The 19,035-nt window shown below is 43.7% G+C and overlaps 1 long non-coding RNA gene across 2 annotated transcripts in view; it reads left to right on the top strand.

Annotated features, from left to right (window-relative positions):
* Positions 1 to 17,915, top strand: part of LOC119013846 — a 27,283-nt gene extending 9,368 nt beyond the window's left edge. The window contains exon 3 of one of the 2 annotated variants that reach the window (XR_005072840.1): positions 17,652 to 17,915. This is a non-coding gene — a long non-coding RNA (uncharacterized LOC119013846). Of the gene's footprint in view, positions 1 to 3,766; positions 5,738 to 17,651 lie in introns of those variants that run through there. The other variant, XR_005072839.1, reaches the window with a different exon arrangement.
* Positions 17,916 to 19,035: the final 1,120 nt, after the last annotated feature.

Below are 19,035 nucleotides of genomic sequence, written 5' to 3' on the forward strand. Positions count from 1 at the left end.
TGAGCTGACGAGCGGAGAATTCAGGGGGCATGTCCAACCTGATTGGTTAATTTGATGTGAGTGGAATGACACCGTTTTCTGGAGCCATAGTCTGGGTGAGGGTATCCAGACACAACCCGATAGTCTGAACTCCTTATAGAGAATAGAACAGCCGAGGGGGCGCGGCGAGCGAGGCGGGCCGGGATATGAATAGCTGGCAGGGAACAGGGTGCCAGAGGTGTAAAGGGCAGTGAAGTTTATGTGTCAGCGAACAGGAGTGAGGAGCCGATATTCAAGTGTATCTGTCAGTCTCTCCTGGCCTTTGAGAGTGAGTGACAGAGGGAGCAGGTCAGCCCGGCCCGTCTGAGCTTTTTTGTCTCTCCTCAACAATGGGATCTTGTCTGATACAGATACGCTCCCTGTCTGTCACTTTCACTCGTTGATATTTTGTCACTTTTGTCTGCGCGTCCAGTCCTGCGTGAGGCCTGCTCATGCACCTTCACATGAATGCCTCTGTGTGTGTTTCCGTCGTCAGATTGTGATCTCCAGTCAGGTAGAATTGTCCCCGCCGCTGCCCTCGTTCACGGCGATGCCCCCCTCCTGCCACATTCCACTTCACACCGCTGACATCTTCAGGGAGTGACAGATAAAAATCTGAGTCTAAGCCGGGCTCTCAGCGGCTCAGCGTCTGCTCCGAAATACTGCGATTTTTAAAAAGGGCTTTGCCTCCAGACGCCCTCCAGCCCCTCACGTTCTCAGGTTCCCACTGCTATTTACTACTGTCGGACGGCACACTAAAGCAATTTGCCTTAGGGTCCGCATGGTCCTGTCTGTTTCACCCTCACCGCACCAGGCGCCCTCCTCCTGAGGACCATGCTCCTAAATCATGTTTTTTGTTCCGGTGATCAAGCCTAACTTTTCTTTTCTGCCAATTAAAAGACTTTGATGTCTATCTGCGGAATGGGTGAGGCAACAAGAAGCATCTCTCTTTCTGCTGCCTCTTGGCTACCAAAGGCCAGACTTGTGCTGGCAGAAGATAATCAGCAGTTCTCACACAAACAAGATAAAAAATAAAAAATAAAAAAGTGAGAGGATTTACTCCCATTCTGCCTGTCAGGCAACCCACTGCAGACAGGGGAATTATTTTGGCAGCAACACTAATGTGGTGACGGTTGTTGTTTCCTAAACTGATTTCCTTAATCCTCCACTTGTTCCACGCTTTGTAAACATGGGGGCTTGATTTTGTAATCTGGGAGGTCCCACTGACGCACAGACACACATGCACACACACACTAACAGCTTGTCCCTCTAACCCCCTCCTCGTCAGCCGCTGCCCTAATTAGTCAGAATTAAGACGAATGCCTGGGCCTCCCACGATCAATTGGTATCGAGCGGACCTTCGCTCGCCCCTGCCTGGGGGCCTCTTGTGGCCGGCAGATCATTTATATCAATCGCTTTTGTTTTTCTTTCCTTCCCCCCTTCCCATTCTTCCGTCCACCAAGTGCAAGGTTCGGTCTATTGGTTTGCTCGGAGAGTGAACGGCGGGCGAAAATGGCAAATCCTGGCACGTTAACTGCTCCAGTTATATTGATGTCACAGGGACACATTCTTCCAGAATACCCAGGGACACGAACGCCTGTCACATGAATATACAGTATGTGTTATCATATCCATTTGTGTCCATTTGTGGGAGAGTGTGCAAGCCCATTCAGTGCTTTTTATGTCGTCTCCTTTTTACTAACAAGCTCACCCTTTAGAAGCAGGAGTCCTCCCTGCCCTTTGCTCTCCTGGTTGCCCTTCTCTCAAATACCTCTCTGTTCTCTCTCTCGCTCTGCCTTTATTACTTGTTATTCTGGGTGAGGAGAGGCACTATATGTTCCGTTCCTTTATTGATTTGGCCCATTTGGCCCAAGTACAAAGAGATGTATATCAATCTCTCACCTGGTTATGTCACCTCCTTTTTTCTATAGCCACCCACATTCTCTTTTTGTCGTCGCTCTTGTACCTTCTTAATGTGCCGGCACTGGGTGAGGACAGGACATATAAAACTGGCCACTGGAGAAGACTAAAGAAAGGCAGGACACTTGAGACCTTCAGTATCTCACCTTACATGCAGAGACTTGCAATCAAAATGTAGTTAAAACCACAACTTTGGGCATCAACCCTCATTGATTTGTTTTGAAAGGAACAGCATTGTAGTGATGCTGCTGACCATTCATGGCCTACTCTGAAACGAAGAATGGTGCTGAATTCAGTGAATTGCAGTTTCCAGGCACAAATGTCTCTATGTAGAGTCAGGTCAAGGGCAGATAACATTTTTTTCATTTCAGATGCATTTCCAAACCATTGTTTACTGGCAGGCATGATTCCTTTGTGCGATGGGTGTGCTATAAACTGCTTTCAATTTCTTCCCTCCTTTTTATTTATCCTTTTTCTCCTGCAAAGGCTAGGCACAATACTCATGGACCAGCAAGTATTTTTTTCTGCATTATTCTTTGGTCTGCTCAGACAGAACACCTATGGGAAATTCATTTAAAGGGCAAATTAAATGGAGACAAGGAAAGGGTACAGAAGCACACTTTTATTAGTTCCTGTATCCAGGGTTGATGGTGCAATAGTGAACTGCCTCTTAGAAAACACACATGGATCCAGTTTGTCCTCTGTGCATGTCACCGCGGGTCACTGAATGTGTACTTTGGTGTACTATGCACTAGTAGTACATGTGAGTGTTAGATACTGACTGATTCTACCCAGGAGGCCATCTCAAACCTCTCAGGTCAGCAGCTTCTTCATGTTGCATACTTTGTGTGCATGCCTGGTGCATTTGTGATGTTGCAGAGACCAGTGATGGCAGAGTTACATGTATGTGGTGCCAAGTCTGTGCAATTCCCCACGGCTTCTGAAACTGTCCATGATTTGGCAACTGGCTCCTTGGTTAGTGGCCTCTATTCTGTGTGTGACGTTATGCCTCAGGTGTGATCCACTTGGAGCTCGGTCCATTGGATCAAACCTTGGCTAACTCACTTGAGCTATGCTAGCCTAAGAAGAACCTGAGGCTGCACTTAAAGCTCATGTGCACCAAGTATGTCAGTGCCAGATGAGCTCTCCGTATCAGCTTGAGTGTGTGCGTGCATGCATGTGGTGTTTGAACTGGTTGAGCGTGTGTTTTCATTTGAGTCCACATCTCCCCGACTCCTCCCCGAGGCCGCGGCTGTCCTGCCATCACGACAGTCCATCTCTTTTCCCACATAAACTCTGTTGTTCTCACTCTGTCTTCGCCACCTGCTATTCAGAGACAAGGGCTGACAGACTTGCCGTCTCATTTCCCTCACTTTCTGCTGGAGAGGGCCTTTATCTGTACAAACACTGCTTTGTATTTTCTGCTTTGAACTCGGGGTCACTGGGGATAAAAAAGAGAGAAAGAAAAACACGTGGAGGGAGGAGGGGAGTTGCTATATAGTGTCTTCTTGGATTAATGGGAGGAAAAATGGGACTATTAATCCTCCTTTCTCGCTGTGGACTGTGCACTATAGGATATGATGGAGACAAAGTGCCATGTAAATATTAACCAGTGTATCCGTTTACAATTTTGCCCATTCACCTCCATTTTCTGCTTATTATCAGGCCTATAATGAGTCACAGAGGACAAACACACTCCCCTGCTCTCCCTGTGTGTGTGCATGTGCTTGATTGGGTGGGATGGTTGGCAGCCACTTTTGTATTTCTGCCTAATTTGCCATTGTGAATACTATTGAGTTAAGTGGCCTAAGTTTGTTTTGCTCCCCAGCTCCCTGCTGCGCTAGCATTACTACACCACTTGGGCTATAAGCAATCAGAGGGAGCGAGAAAGAGATACGAAGAATTTAAAGGACCAGGGACTGCAGTATCGTGTTTTAAGTGAGAGGCACACCAAGTGATGCTGATGAAGAAGGATGTGGTGGAGGGAGACGAATGCCCGGGCCCCGAAGTGTTGTACCAGTCTGAGAGATGGTCCCTGCGAGGCCCCCTGCGGTGGAGAGCCAACCGTGGCTCGCCTGAACTCCTGCCAAGCTCACTGGCTGTTTGAGTTGTTGCAGATGGCACAGACAGTAGCACTGATGTGGCAGGGTACACATAATGAGACAATACATAAAACAAATAGTACAAACAGAGCACAACACTATTCTATGTCATTAGATTAATATTACTGCTACATGAATGTTTTGGTGCATTTCCCCGATGTAGATTCTACAGTTGAGTTGAATTTCACAGACTGCTGATGGGTTTAATCTACAGCAATGCATCACACTCTGTAAGATCATAATATGTTTCTAGCATCACTCTCTCAGAAAAACAGCCTTATTTTCAACTCTGCGGCGATGCATTTTCCAGCTAAGTCAAAAGGATTTTTAAATTGTATATTCAGGGAAAGAAGTAGAATAATCCTCTCAGTCAATAAAGAAAACAGTTAAATGTTAAAGATACCAATATTTTTTGGATATATAGTGCTCACAGGACCAGAGGGGGATAAAAATAAATCTGAGTAAGTAACTAGTAAAAGCTGTCAGACAAATGTAGCAGAGTGCAAATTACAATATTTGCCTTTGAGTTGTAGTAGATTAGAAATATAAAGTTGCATTCATTGGAAATGCTCAGGTAACACACAAATATGTTGAATTTCTACTTGAGAAGATGTACTTGATTAGTAATACTTTTCCTACATTTCACCAATGGGATTTTTTGCTCTCGTGCTCCACATTGGCACTTGAGCATCCTTCATGTTAAATGAAGACAGAGTCTGCAAATTGAGTAAAACTTGTCTATCACCCACCTACAATGCAGTACTGAGTTCCCTTCCCAGACGGCTTAACAACGATTCACACCTGGCTCACCTAGCCATAGCAACCCACATGAAGGTCGGTTAAGTCAACGACCCACAAGGGGCCCTGGCGACTCTGAAACTCAGAGCTCACGCATGTCCTTAACGACTCTGTAAGGACGCTCCCACACAGAGTTTAAAAACCTGCGACGCCCCTCCAGTTAGGTACAACTGAAGAAGCCTCTTGGATAAGAGGTGAAACCGAAACACGTCCAGTTGCCTACGACGACAGCACATAGCCACGACCTGGAAGACTGAGAACCTTCATCAACAAACTTTTTTATATACCGCAAACTTTGAAAATGTAGTCAAGAACAAATATTACACAATAACGATAACGTACTCAAAATGACAGGGTCTGAGATTCCTGTTTCATGTTAATCATATACGAGATGATGCAGAACTAAATACTGTGTGGCTGCTCACATAAGCAACCCTGATTATGTCTACCACTGAGTTAATCATATGCTGCTTTTTGTACTCACCCTGCCGCTTGAAAAGTTGAAATTGTTTATTTAAGTTTCCTCATTTTGATAATATAAGTTCCCTTTTTTCTGGAGTATTAAGAAAAAACAGATGCAGTGAAGAGAGGAAGATTTTGCTCACAGTTTTCTCAGCATGAATGCATCTCATCACTAAAAACTTGCTATATTTATTCAAAGCAACATTATGATAATTGATATTGAGTGATATATTTGATTATATGTCATGGACCTTCTGTCTGTGATGGGACCATTTGTCCTGTTAAGCACAGGGGTTTGTTATTTATGTGGCAGTGCTTTTTAAATGTATAACACTGCCGTAATCACGATATCACTGCTTGTGATAACTATCACATGACCTGTTTGTGTGTGTGTTAATATCATTACGACTAATAATTCCTGCCTGGACGTAACTCCAGATCGGTACCTAAATAAACATCGATATAAACAACATCTACATATTTTTTCGATTTCTGTTTTCGTAGAACAATGTCTTTCTTTCCATCAACTTCACAGTACATGTCTGAAATTTGGGTAAACAGGCAAGCTGTTACCATGGTAACAATTGCGTGACAGGGTAACTCTGTGCTTCAGCTTACATTAACTGCATTGGGCTCGAGGACGCCTGTCGAGTTCAAGTCGGGCTCAATTACTACCATCTCAGGAGGGTTTCGGACAGATAAATGCGTCCCAAGCTGCGCTCTATTTTATGTACCGCTCTCTACAATATAAGCCCGTGCTATGTTGACACAGATGCTACAGTCAACTGTTTGGTTTCGATCCCCCTACCTGAAGCTGCTCCTCCTCAATCTGCTCGGCAACCGAAAGTGCAGCACACCCAGAGAGAACACCGCAGAAGACAGCCTGTTCCCCCCTGCTTCATGATGTATTCACAACCAGAACATGTTGTTTTGAGATCCACATGGCAGATTCTTGTTAGCCTACATCCTGAATAATCAGTTGTTGCCTGGGCTCCCAGCAGCAGCCTGTGGGGCCGCAGAGACATGCCCAGGGAACCTTGGGGGCCCCGACTGGGGGGGAAGAGGGTGCTGGTTGACTGCTGCGTCTGTCTATCAGGAGATTTGTGGGGATGCTCAGGGCACAGAGTGGAGACAGTGTCAGGGCGATACCCTTGACGGTGATGTGATTGAGTAGACAGCCACGACCCACTCCTTTCTTTAGCCGCCACCCATCTCTTTCCCCCCCCCCTCCATCTCCACCCACTCCTCCTTACAAAACAGCTCCCTGAGAGTGAGCGATCACTTAAAACAGCGCTGGTTATTATACCTTAGCACATCCTAGTAATTTATGCATGATTGCCTGGCAATCTGAGGCAATTCATCATCCTCTTTCCTATCTTTCTTTTTTTAATCTGTTGGTGTCTTGTTCCTCTGGACTTTAATCTATAGGGCTATTAAGAATGCCTGTGTAATAATGGCTCAGCTCAGGTGACAGCATGACATTGGCGCCGTCATTGCTGCACAGGTTTGGAATCCTGGAGGACTGCGGGCAGCGAAAGACGCCAAATCTGGCTTTTATAGCTGAGAAGCTGTTAGACCATCCGTTGTTTTGTTGGTGCAGGACCTCCACTCCTGTCAGGCAGATGGGAAGATGGTTGTCTGTGTGAAGTGAAAACACTGTGCTTTATCCAGAGTTTTAGATGCAATGAGCCGATGTGTTTACAATTTAAATGTGTATACGTACATGTCCGGTGTTGTCTATTCATGATTATTTGTTTGTTAGCAAGGTGCATTGATAAGGATCATACTATGTATTTAATTATAGGTGCTATTTTTAGTTACTGTGAGTTTTAACTGTGTGGATGGTGAAGAAAAATACATTTGCAGTGTCAATTTTACAAATATTTTATTTTATCTCTGGTGTAATAAATAGATAAATAACTTGGCAGCAGTTTGATTTGAAGGAGAACGTCTCGACCACCAGCTATACGATGAGTCAGTGTCATCACTATAAGATCACAGAGCTAACGTGAGCCAGCCAGCAACATTTTTGCCTTCAGTACATTTTCAGTACATATACTGGATTTTCAGTATATGCAAGAAGTGTTTCTTTGAAAAAAGCTGAGATCTTAGTAGTTTTTCAGGGAGGCACAGCAAGCAAGTCATCGTGTAACCGTTGTCTTGAAAGGTGTGGCCAGGTGTAGCCAGCAGTTGTCGCTGGATACTGCTTCATGTTCACGGCTTTGCTCTGTCATCATTGCGTCATGGTCAAAGGATAGATGGTGCAACTTTTTTCTTTGGGACAGATGACAACTTGACATCTGCAGTGAAGGCGCTCCTTGCATTCTCTCTCCCAGCACATTCACTATCCGTTAATACCCGCCCCTGGTTATTACTGACGATCAATGAAGATGAGTGCATCTCATGTTTACTGCTGTGTATGTTTTGAGAAGTTTATTTCACATGAAAGAAAGTGGTTCAGATATATGGCATGAATACAGGAAACCTTGCCAGCGTGTATCAGATACACGTGTTTTTGCACGTCAATGTGCCTCCTTACAAGTGTATGTGTTCGTGTTACAATTGCAGACACCATGAAATATCCCATGTGAAGCAAAGGTGTTAACAGCAACAGCACAGGCTGACCCTTCTGTTGTGGAGTTACCCATCTGTGACTTCAAGGCATGGCTAATGGATGTTGACCTTGTTCCATGTTCTCTATCGGTTCCATTCAGCATCTATCAACCCAGGGATGTATCTTGATTTACCCCCCTGTCCTTCTTCCACTTCCTGCTTGTAGAGCGCAGCAGCATAGCCCGTTGTCAGCCATTGTAATCCGCCTGGGCTCAGTGAAGGCTAAATTAAGAACTGAACAGCATGAGCAAGAGTGAAACAGCAGACGGCAGCAGCTCAGGAGACAATCATACACAGACAGTGACCCTGCTTTATCTTTACCATAATCTTGACTTATCTAATTGCTCTACTTTCAAGCTATTTCTTCACAGTGATGGTGTCAGTATCTTGCATGGCGGGTACTGTATGACATCAGCGAAATGAAGATGATCCTCACAGCCTGGAGCTCTTCGATGAAGTAAATACATGACTCACTATTTGTTCAAGTACTGCAGATATTTCCAACAAGTGTGATGCTGAACTTGGTACCATCTGCACCGTTGATGGCCATTTAATAAAGGAAATAAATGAGGAGCTGGTGATAGTGATACAGTTTGGATCCTGTATTGACAGTGTCATTTCCTTTACCGGCTGTTAAAGGAGTATGTCAACATTTTGGGAAATGAGAACAGATGAGAGATAAGAGCTGGATGAGAGGGAAGATAGCACTTTCAGAAATAGCCTGGACCTAAACAAATGTGATAATTAGTGAGCTCTAGAGGTGCTGCTAGGTTTTTTTTTGTTATTATTTTGACAGAACCAGGCTGGCTGTTTCCTGTTTTAAGTCTTTATGGTAAGCTTAGTGGCCAAGTCACTTCAATCTGCATACAAATATTGCAGCTTTGGTTGATTTTCAAATTTTGTGTTGTGTGTACGCCAAAGTCCAAGATGATGCACCAATCCTTCTCATTAAGAGAACAGATGCACAGATTTAACAGATGCGACTCTTGCACATTTTATTTTTGTTATTTAAACAATTACGTTTACCTGATGATGGATGATGACAAAGGTGACCTGACTATGGTCCTCCTCTTTCTTCTTTTCTCATATTTTTTCTGCTGTCCGTTCTCGTCCATGCCAAAGTAAAATTAGCAAAGTTAAATCTTACTTTCGTCATACTTGCTGCTGAAAGTTAACATTTTTGTCAGGTACTTGTGTGCTGACACAGATGGTTGGGGTTATGTTAGAAACACCCAGATGGTATTTAAAAAAAAAAAAAATGACTCATATTTCAGTCGATGTGTTACAGTACAGAGCTGCATCTTCCATTTACTCTGGTGTGACAGTGAGGAAAAGCCTTACGAAGTCAAGTGAAGCAGGTAACAGTTTCTCCCCAAAACTTTGTTGCTGTCTACTTTTTATCCCTGGATTAAAATCGGTTTCGTGTCTTTTCATTTAAGGTGGAAACACTTAGAGAAGGCTGTCTCATGGGTCTGAAAAAAAAATCCCTGGCAATGAAGTAATCTACCTTAAAGACACCCTGTTGATTTGTTTCTTATTTAATTGTCCTTGTATGTGTGTGTGTGTTGATGTGGGTATAAGTGTGCACGCCCGTGTGTGTCCTCATTTGCTTCTGAGTCTGAAGCCACGCGGGTACATTTTTTGGACCGCACCTCCAAACATTTCACAGCAGCAGTCAGCGCATTGATTTCCCATTGGTCGATGCTGGTGGAATTTACAGAAGGGGGTGCAGAAGTAAAATGTCTTCTTTTTTCCTCTTTTTCCATCTGCAGCGGTCACACCATTCTTTAATTCCTGTTTCAAAGGCGATAGCAAGAAAGTAACTTTGGAGATCTCAACAAAGGTGACTTTTGCCTGCAAGTGCTTTAAAAAAAAAAAGACATTTACCTGAAAACATTTAACAATACAGGATCCAGTTGGCCACTGCGAGATTCTATGATAGTGAATCATCACAACAATCATCAACATAATTGTCCTTCAGCATGGTATTGGCAACAGCAAGACAGGACAACACACAAAAAGACAAAAATCCTTGGCAAAATCCATGTGTTTGTTTAGTAATTTAAAAAAGAACGTTTTTCTTTATTTTATGTACATGGGTAGTGATACACGAATAAGAACTATAGGCTTTATTCCTATAAGAATTAAGCTAAGCAATGGTGGGCGTAGGAATGTAGCTGGTATGCAATCTCTGTATGGCTGCACACCGTTTTGAAAAACATACTTGATGAAAATGCCAAGGAAAAATAAAATTCAACACATTTTTATTTGACTATGTAATTGTAAAGGGAAATGCATCCTATCTTTTGGCATTTTCTACATTTGGAGTTATGGCTGTAACTCTTTAAGGTTTAAACAAATGAAAGACTTTTTCTCCATTTGGACTCTCAAATGGCCTGAAAATGCATAAGGCCACAGGGCGGTAGGGTAGTTGAACACGGTCGGGATTTGGCTTCCACGCTGGTGTTGTTGCCCTCAGAGCATGGCTGCTCCTCAGAGGCCATGGCCGTGTCCTCCATCATCTTCTCACATGTAACACCAAGCCTGCTGGACACGCATGCCTGTTCGATGGTCCCATGACAACTCAGTGTGACACTTTTCTTTCATCTGTGTCTTGCCATTTGTTCTCATCCATGGTGCTCCAAACTCTGTCTCTCTCTTTCTATTCCTCTAGAACTCTCTGTCATCACTTGAGGGCCTCATACTTGTTTTAAACAGATAGAAATAGACAATGGCCAAGGAGGACTGCTGAGAAATTATTTGTTTTTATCTACATCTATTTTCTCCCTTCATGGTAGACTACCGCTGACAAGATCTTTGAGGTTGCATGAGCAGTTTTGGTGTTGGAGACGGTCTAGTGGTTGTAGGTGTAAGTGTTTGTGACAAAGTCAGAGGCTCCGTGTCACGGCCTGTCTGATCGCACATATCCTTTCTTTCTAACAATCTCTTGATGCCTGCTGTCCTCCTCGGACAGCGCCAGCAAAGACGGCCTGGCAGACAGCTGTGTTGGGGCTTAGATAGAAGACAGATCGTACAGAGGAGGGAGAGGAGACACGCTGTAATCACAGAGACGGAAGAATGATGTCAATCATGGCGTCTGGTAGCCTGGTAGAGGAAGGAGGGATGAATAAGGCCAGAATTGAAGGATCATCAGTGTCAGAGCTGGAGCCACCCCGTTTCTCCTTAGTCTCTTCCAAGAATCAATCTCTCCTGACTATAAATGCACTCACTCTTCTTGCATCATTCATCATCCAACTTTATCTTTCGACTCATCCTCTTTGACCCAGTCTTGTCTTAATCATCACCAAAAGTAGCAGACTTTGTGTGTTTGGTGTGAGTCAGACATTTCCTTCAGTTTTCAAGTGTGGTATTCACTAACTCTCTGACACTCTCTGAAGTGTCAAGCGTTAAACCTTAAGAAGTGTCCACAGTCGTACCAGCAGCTTTGTGCAGCTGTGCGTATAGGCACAGCGGTGCTTTGAGCAAAATTTGAACATGCCAATGTATGTTTACAACAGTTACCATCTTATCTTAGTTTAGTACGTTAGCATGCTATCCCTTGCTAGTAAGCGCTAAATGTAAAGTATAGCTGAGACTGATAGAAGTCATGTTAGTAGTGCTAGATGAGGATACCCAAAGTAATTAGTGTTCGTCATGGATGAAAAATGTTAAACATATAATTTAAAGAAAACACTGGTTGCATCCTGACCTCTCCAGTATGGCAGCCTTGCAAGCAGGTATTGCTGAGGGGATAGTGACACGTTTAATAAACTCAATAAGCAAGCGTACCCAGCATGCACATAGTAATTTCTGCAATGCTGCTGTTATGGTTGTGTAACATTTCACCATGCATCATCCAATGCTGTTAGGTTTTATATTTGCTGCTTATTTTATCAGCCATGTGAGAAAGTGTCTTAAACTGTTAGACAGTCTGTAAATAGTTTCATACCCTGTCCCACACTGAAACAAAACATACATTTGTCAGTTACTATTGTTAGATTAATTGGTGAAACCCTAAGACAGAGATGGTTAGGTTTGGCTCACCATATCAACGGTGCTGGTTAACCTTGGCAATGACCCATCAGTGGATGTTTTTTTTCATGACCCTTTGTAGTTAATCTTGAGCGTGAAGTACTTTGGATGAGCAGGTTTCATCAGAGCTGCAAGCAGCAATACCAGAGGCCGAGCAAATAAGCCCCTTCCGAACAGGCTAAAATTTGAACGTGCACTGAGAGTACAACAAAATGGCGTTTGTTTGATGTGCCGAGGCGCTGCACGTTCGAAACAGACAACAGAGTCCCCTGTCTTTGCTCCTCAGTCTCTGGGAGGGATAGAAACAAAGGAGAATTTGATTTCAGACAGGTGTTTTACTCAAGAACCTCCGAGGGGCCGCTCCTGACAGTGCTATTCTACCTTCTGAAAAAAGTGAGGTGGTGCTGTCACCAGCAAATCCCCAACGATGTGTCAGAGAGCTTCAAACCGTTGAGTATTTATTTATTCATCCATATGTGTTTGTTTGCATATTTCATAGTATTTCTCTCCTACTTTGGGGTTTGGGCAAGCTTCATAATCAGTGAGTATGTTGTATGAATTCATTTCTCAGAGGTTGGTGGTTTAATTCTCAATTTGTTACCTGCTTCCCACGATGACTTTATTGTGAATGCACGTAATTTCATCCTTTGTCGCTTAAATTCCCAGTTAGAAGGTCCCCAAGTTTGATCATCACTGCAGCTGTTGGATGTTAGAGATAGCCTGTTTAAGTGAGCACACATACACACACATTTTCCTCAGGAAATGTAGCCTTATTCTATTTTGAAGATTACATTTTGATTTGTTGTTTTGATAGCTGGGCATTAAGCACCAGGCAGCCTCATTTTCACTTGCTCTGACTTTGTGTGGTAATTAATCATCAAGGTGTACTTAAGAAATTATTAATATCTTACTAATAGACCGTTGATTCTGAAATGGGAGACAGTTTATCATGCTGAGTTCTCCTGTATTTCAGTGAGTCATTTCCCTGGCTGTAAGATATTGACTTGTCTTGATCATATTTCATCAGGGCTTCAATCTGGTTTTTCCTCACTTAGAATTACACCTGGTGCTCACAGTATCCCCATCACAGATAGATCTTCCTTTTTCTATTCACGTTTATCAGTTTCTTGAAATGCTGTTAAGTCTCCAAACACAAATTTAACTTCAGTCAACAGATTACATCCCTCCTCCCATTTTTCTCCCATCCTCTCATTTCCTATTTTTCAATTTTTTTGTCTCCTGCTCAGTCTTCCCTTTTCGTTTTCACGCATCAAAAGAGCTTGATGGTTTGACAGGACGGGCCCTAGAAACTTGCTACCTCCCTCCAGACCCTCCCAAGTCTCTGCTCCCTCATTGAACTGTTATCTGCCCCATTTCTGGGCTTTTCCATGGCAACTAGGAGCCAGCGAGCGTGTGAGTGAAAAAGAGCGAGGTCTCCAGTGGAAGCAGCATCTTGTCTCAGACAGCTGTCTGCTAAAAAGACAAAGGAATGAGGAAAAAAAACAAAACAAAACAAAAAAAAAAACAAGGAAGAACTGGAAAGTTTGGTAAAGTTGTTTTTCCCTCCTTTAGCAGAAATGCAGTTGACTGCACAATGACGTGCCGCTGCAGTCAGCTGGACCTTTGACCAAGGATCAGTCCCTGATCCTCTGCCCTGCCCTTACATCCTCATGGATTGATGAATTTCCCTGTGGATAATTGCAGCGATGCGCTGATGAACACATTACAATATTGTTTCTATGTTTGTTCTCCTTGATCGGTTTCTAAGCAACCTGTTCACTTGACGCAAGCTGCAACTACTGACAGTCCTCAAAGTTTCATCCATGGGACCCCCTCAGTGGAAGTAACCCACATTTCACTCTATTTTAAGCTTAATGTCAGATGCAAGGCCTTACCAAAACATGTGGGTCTCTCCACTCAACATGTATCAGAGAGCCCGGTTCCCTGGAAAGCCAACATGTACACGTTCTTACACAAGAGCCTCTCTTCACAATCCTTAGCCTCTCCTCTCCAGGTTATTCGCTTGGATGTGGAGCGACAAGGCGACTTTAAAGTCGGGTTATGCCCGCGTCTTCCATGTAGGATTACTCCAGAATCCCAATGGTTTTAAGCAGTCACACTCTGCCACTCAAAGCCAGACATTTTCGTTTGGAGCGTTTATTAAAGGAGCTTGGGAGTCTGTGGTGACAAGTGAAGCGTTTTGTAGGAACAGAATGGGGGATAGAGAAGAACAGAATTTAGCAACAAGGGTTTTCCTTTTTAAAAGTTTCTGTCTGAAGATTTTCATAGCCTTTGTCTCTCTGTTTAGATATACAGCCACAAACATAGTCGAGGGACACAGTGGCCCTGAGAACTGGGGGGGCGAACAAACAGTCAGAGGCAATCTGTGGATGGCGATAGCCACGTCTTTATAGCAGTCTTCTCAGATTACCATTAATATTTGGGTTGGAGGAAAAGTTCCTCATCATCTGTAATGCTCATTAAAGGTTGCAGTTTGGTTTTTCACTGCAACATAATCTGAAGGGAGGAGCGAGCAGATCATTGATGAGTAAAGAGAGGAAGCCTCATGTGATTAAAGGGCAAGGGAATACCAACAAGAGGTGCTGTCTCATTGAAAGGTTGTTTTTGTTTTTATTGTGCATATTTCAGTATTCTTTATAAATGCAGCAGATTGATTCAATGGATATTTATTGCAGGAATTAAATGTATGTAATAAAAAAAATACAAAAATATGTTGCTTGTGAGTGTCCGAACTTCATTTTTAAGTGAGTCAACATTTCCTGTTGGAAAGCAAAGAGAAGAAGACAACTTGTGCATTGTGAAACAAGAAGAGAGCTGCGCAGTGCTCGTAAAAAATGTAGACGACACATGCACACAATGCTACGTCGCTTAGCAACATTGACATTGTCCTCTGGAGAGAGCGTTACAACCAACGCGGTGTGTTTGTCGCCGCACTCATCTGTCTGAACAGCACTCTGTGAGCCTTGAGCGCCGCATCAAGTCCTCCACAGTCTGCTCAAGGTTCAACTTCTTTGCTTTATCATTCCAAACAAAGTGGAGTGTACTCAGCCTCTCTGTCCCACGGCGCTCCTGAAAGTTATCACAACATTTTGAGCTGAACGACGCTCTACAGGCACAGCTGTGACAGAGATTATTGCCATAAACAGCAGAGCGGCATCACTGAAGGTAGACGATCCACCATGAAGCCCCCACCACACACACACACACTCACACACACACACACACACACAACCCTCAGTCAGACCCCATAATCTAATATGTATGTGATTTTTTTTTTTAAATATGTCCCTTTTGAAATGATAGACTTATCAGAAAATGTTCCCATTAGTTTGTATCTTCAATAGCAAGTCTTTACTCATCTATTATGTACATATTTAGACATTGGCAGGCTGACTTCCGCAAATGTATTCCATCCATAAACAGTAAACAAAAGCTTTTCTTTTCCCCATTTGTCAATCTTTACCACTTAATCGATTTGATGTTTCTAAAAGACCTGTGCAAATGGCAGCATTTATCACCTTACAAGAACAAGCCACCAGTGATGGAGATACGCCGCAACATCTTTTCCTTTTTTAGCCACAGTTTCCTGCGGTGTAGTCTACGTTGTCCAGCCTTTGAGAGAGCAAATGTCTCCCCTGAGACAGCTTCACTGTGTCTATCTATTTCTTGTGTCACTCCCTGCTCATCGGTGAAATGGCTGGTGAGAGTATGGATCCAGTTCATGACAATCCATCATTTATGACAAGTACACACAGTAATCTATTTTAAACAGCAGGGTACTGCTGATGATGCATGGCAGAAGATGGTGTACTGTGGACACACTTATGGGTGTGCATATTGATAATCAATTTTCTTCATTTTAACCACTGCGGGGAAAAAAAAAAAAAAAAAATCATCTTTCCAGGCGCCTCTCCATGTTGCAGTCTTTGAACTTAGTGAATAATATGCATCGTGATTTTCTGTATTGACACCTCTCGCTGTTTAGAGTACTGGAAAACTGGCGAGGGCTAAATTGAAACATGATGGTGGAAACCGCTTCTAACAAAGTCCATTTAGTCCACATCCATCTTATTAGTCAAAGCACAATAGACTGCACATAGGACTGATATAAGTAATGAAGCAAACACGCCCAAAGTCTTATTGTATATTGATCTGTCAGAGCTAGACAGGAGGTTTTAGTTACACAGACAGAAAGAGCTGCTGAAGCGTTATCATATTGGTTGAGTTACAGAATCACAGTAAGTTAACTTTTATAAAACACACCTCAGTATGTTGCAACACGTCCTGCACGTGTACATTTGTTACAGTTAATCAGAAGACAGGGTAAGTGGTGTGTGATCACAGGAGTAACCTCTGGTATTGTTTGGCTGCTAGTGTTTCATTTAGGAACAGTCGTACAAGTGGATATATTTTCTTCTCTGCAGCCTTTTCTACGGTTTCCTCATGTTTGATTCTTGCTTGGGTTGTTAGAAGAAGTGGCAAATATTACCATGGCAACATGGCAACCATCCAACCACAGTGAGCAACAGTCCTTGATGTTGCTCACGACATTTCAAAATTCGAGATGTGTTTGCCCTTTTCAGCTGAAAATGTGTCATTTATGTTTTGAGGAGACCGTGTTAAAAATCTATACTTGTACATCTAATTTATTTCAGTCAGGTCTCTTGGCTTCAGATCCTCATACCTGAAGCTGCCATTCCTCTATACCTAATTTTTCCTCTCCCCCCACAGCACCCCGTCATCAGCCTCTCATCCGTGTGCTCTCAGTGGCAGTAAGCCTGTGAATTCCAGACCATTCTTTGGAGATATCTGCCGGCTTTCTTCTTGCTCCCAGCCCCTGTCGCGACAATTTCAATGCGCCTGCCGGTTTGAAGGAGCTGCCAGGTGCTTCTGGCTCCACCGTGTGTCCTCTGACACTCTGTCTTGGGGATGGAAGAGCAGGAGGAGGGGGTTAAAGATGAGGCTATCTGGAATCACCTCTGAGAAACTCGCAACCCACCAAAACTAAACCCTGTTCCTAATTCTCTCTTTGCGCTAGCCCTGAGCAGGGTTCAGATACAGGGATGGCAGCGAGTTCTTCACTGAGTCCCCATGGGGTCGGAAAAACAGATCCTGTTTGAGAGAGCCAGTTGGCTTGGTGTGGCGCAGTGACCGCATCGCCATCTTCAACTCAGAGTCTGTCAGTCAGTCACAGTCTGCTGGTCTGCAGCTCCAGTGGTCAGGCAGGAGTTCATTCTTTTTCTGGTGTCTTTGTCTGAATGTTTCTCCGACTGCCAGACACTCCTTTCAACTCTGAAACCTCAGTCTGAGTCTCTTCCTCTGTTGCTGATCCAGTGCTGTGATTCTGTGCTGAACTGGTCACACCATCGGTCCAGCTGCTCCTCCTGCCTCTAGGTAAAGGCCTGCAAGCCCGGTGATAGTTCTGCTTGCACAAAGGCACACGGCTCAGATGCTCAAATGCATGCAGTTACACACATCGGAGTCTGAATCCGCTTGACAGCAGAAAAGGAACACAAACAACAGCTAAATTTCCCCTTTGATTTGTATCCTGAAACTCTCTAGTGCAATGAAGGCTGTTATTTAGAGTTTAACAGGATAAACAACAGCCTCAACAGGGGTTCTCGCTCTGAGACTGACATGTGGGACTGGCCGTCCCTTATTAAGTATCTTCTGTGCCCTTTGCAGCAGCAGACACACATTTCTCCCAGAGGTCCAAGCAGCCCAGCGGTGTCCTGAAGTTGCAACGGCTGCAGGATGTATTGTGACAGACTTAAAATGTGAGGAAGAAGAGTCCTCATCACCCATCACCTCTGTGAGATGAAAGGCCCCCGAAAGCAGCAAGCCACCCTGCTGGACACAGCTCAGCTGTTATAAGAAGTGTTTGACAGGAGTGGCAGGTACTTGACCTTCTCTCTGGCTTTTTTTTTCTCTCTTTTCTTCCTTCTCCCTTTTCTCTCACTCTCGCGCTCCATGTCGCAGCTTCGCCACGGGCTGACCGCTCTCGCCCCGTGGCCTCTTGGGTGTTGTCAGGGAGCTAACAGTCCCAGTGCACTGGAAACCGGCTGCATTTGTTGTTTGTTTATTCCCTCTCTCTTCAATAAATACAAGGGAGGACACCTTGTATTAGTGTTGATCTTGCTGCTGTGCATTCTTGCATGCTGTGTCACATTATTGCAGAGGTTAAAGTCCCAGTTCTCAGGAGAATTTCTGAGTGGCTGGATGTCAAAGATTAGGTATAGGAGAGGTGGAATTGCTGGATAGGATGAAAAAAAGCAAAGGTAGGAGGGTTCAAATTCTATAAATATGCACTTTGTTTTTGATGTAGAGCTGCGTGAAGATTATGACATTACAACAACATCCTTTGACTAAATCAAAGGAGACTTACAGTGGCAAACATATTAGGTTGCCTACTGTACTTTGAGCCCAGATCTGCATGTCTGGGTGAAGAAGACAGCTGAATTTTTAACAGCCTTGATGCACATTTCCATTTCCTCAGCAGACAGTGTCGCATGTATTCATCTCTCCTAACAATGGCGAAATGTCAGCATACTTTCAGGCTGCTCTAAATTAAACATTCATCCCCTCTGAGTATACAGCTATAGAGCTGTTCTTGCCATCCCCTCCCACACTATTTTTTCCCTTCTATTTTCTTCTCATAGACGGCTTTGGCCAAATGAGGAAAAAGACATTTTCTCTCACTTTGGACCAGATGGTAAGGATGTGGAGTATTTGAATAACATTTTCTTTTCTTTTTTGGTTTATAGATATACCAAATGACAATTGTCTGGCTTACTTTCATGGTCATATCCCAAATGTCCCAGGCCTCGATATGTGCAATGGCCAAGAAAGTTGAAGACAAGACTGAAGATGGGGAGGGGGATATTTTATTAATGGGAACTATTAATATTCCATCGCAGTGGGACGATGGTGTGTTTCTTTTTGCAGAGGCATAATGAATAACTGAGCGCCTCCATGGTACCCGATTCCTCAGCATGAATATTCAGGCACTGGCGGTGTATCATGGGAGTGTTCAGAGCCTCTTCTCTACCCTGTAGTGGATCACACCCGA

Source organism: Acanthopagrus latus, chromosome 23 (assembly GCF_904848185.1).
Source record: "Acanthopagrus latus isolate v.2019 chromosome 23, fAcaLat1.1, whole genome shotgun sequence".
NCBI lineage: Eukaryota > Metazoa > Chordata > Actinopteri > Spariformes > Sparidae > Acanthopagrus > Acanthopagrus latus.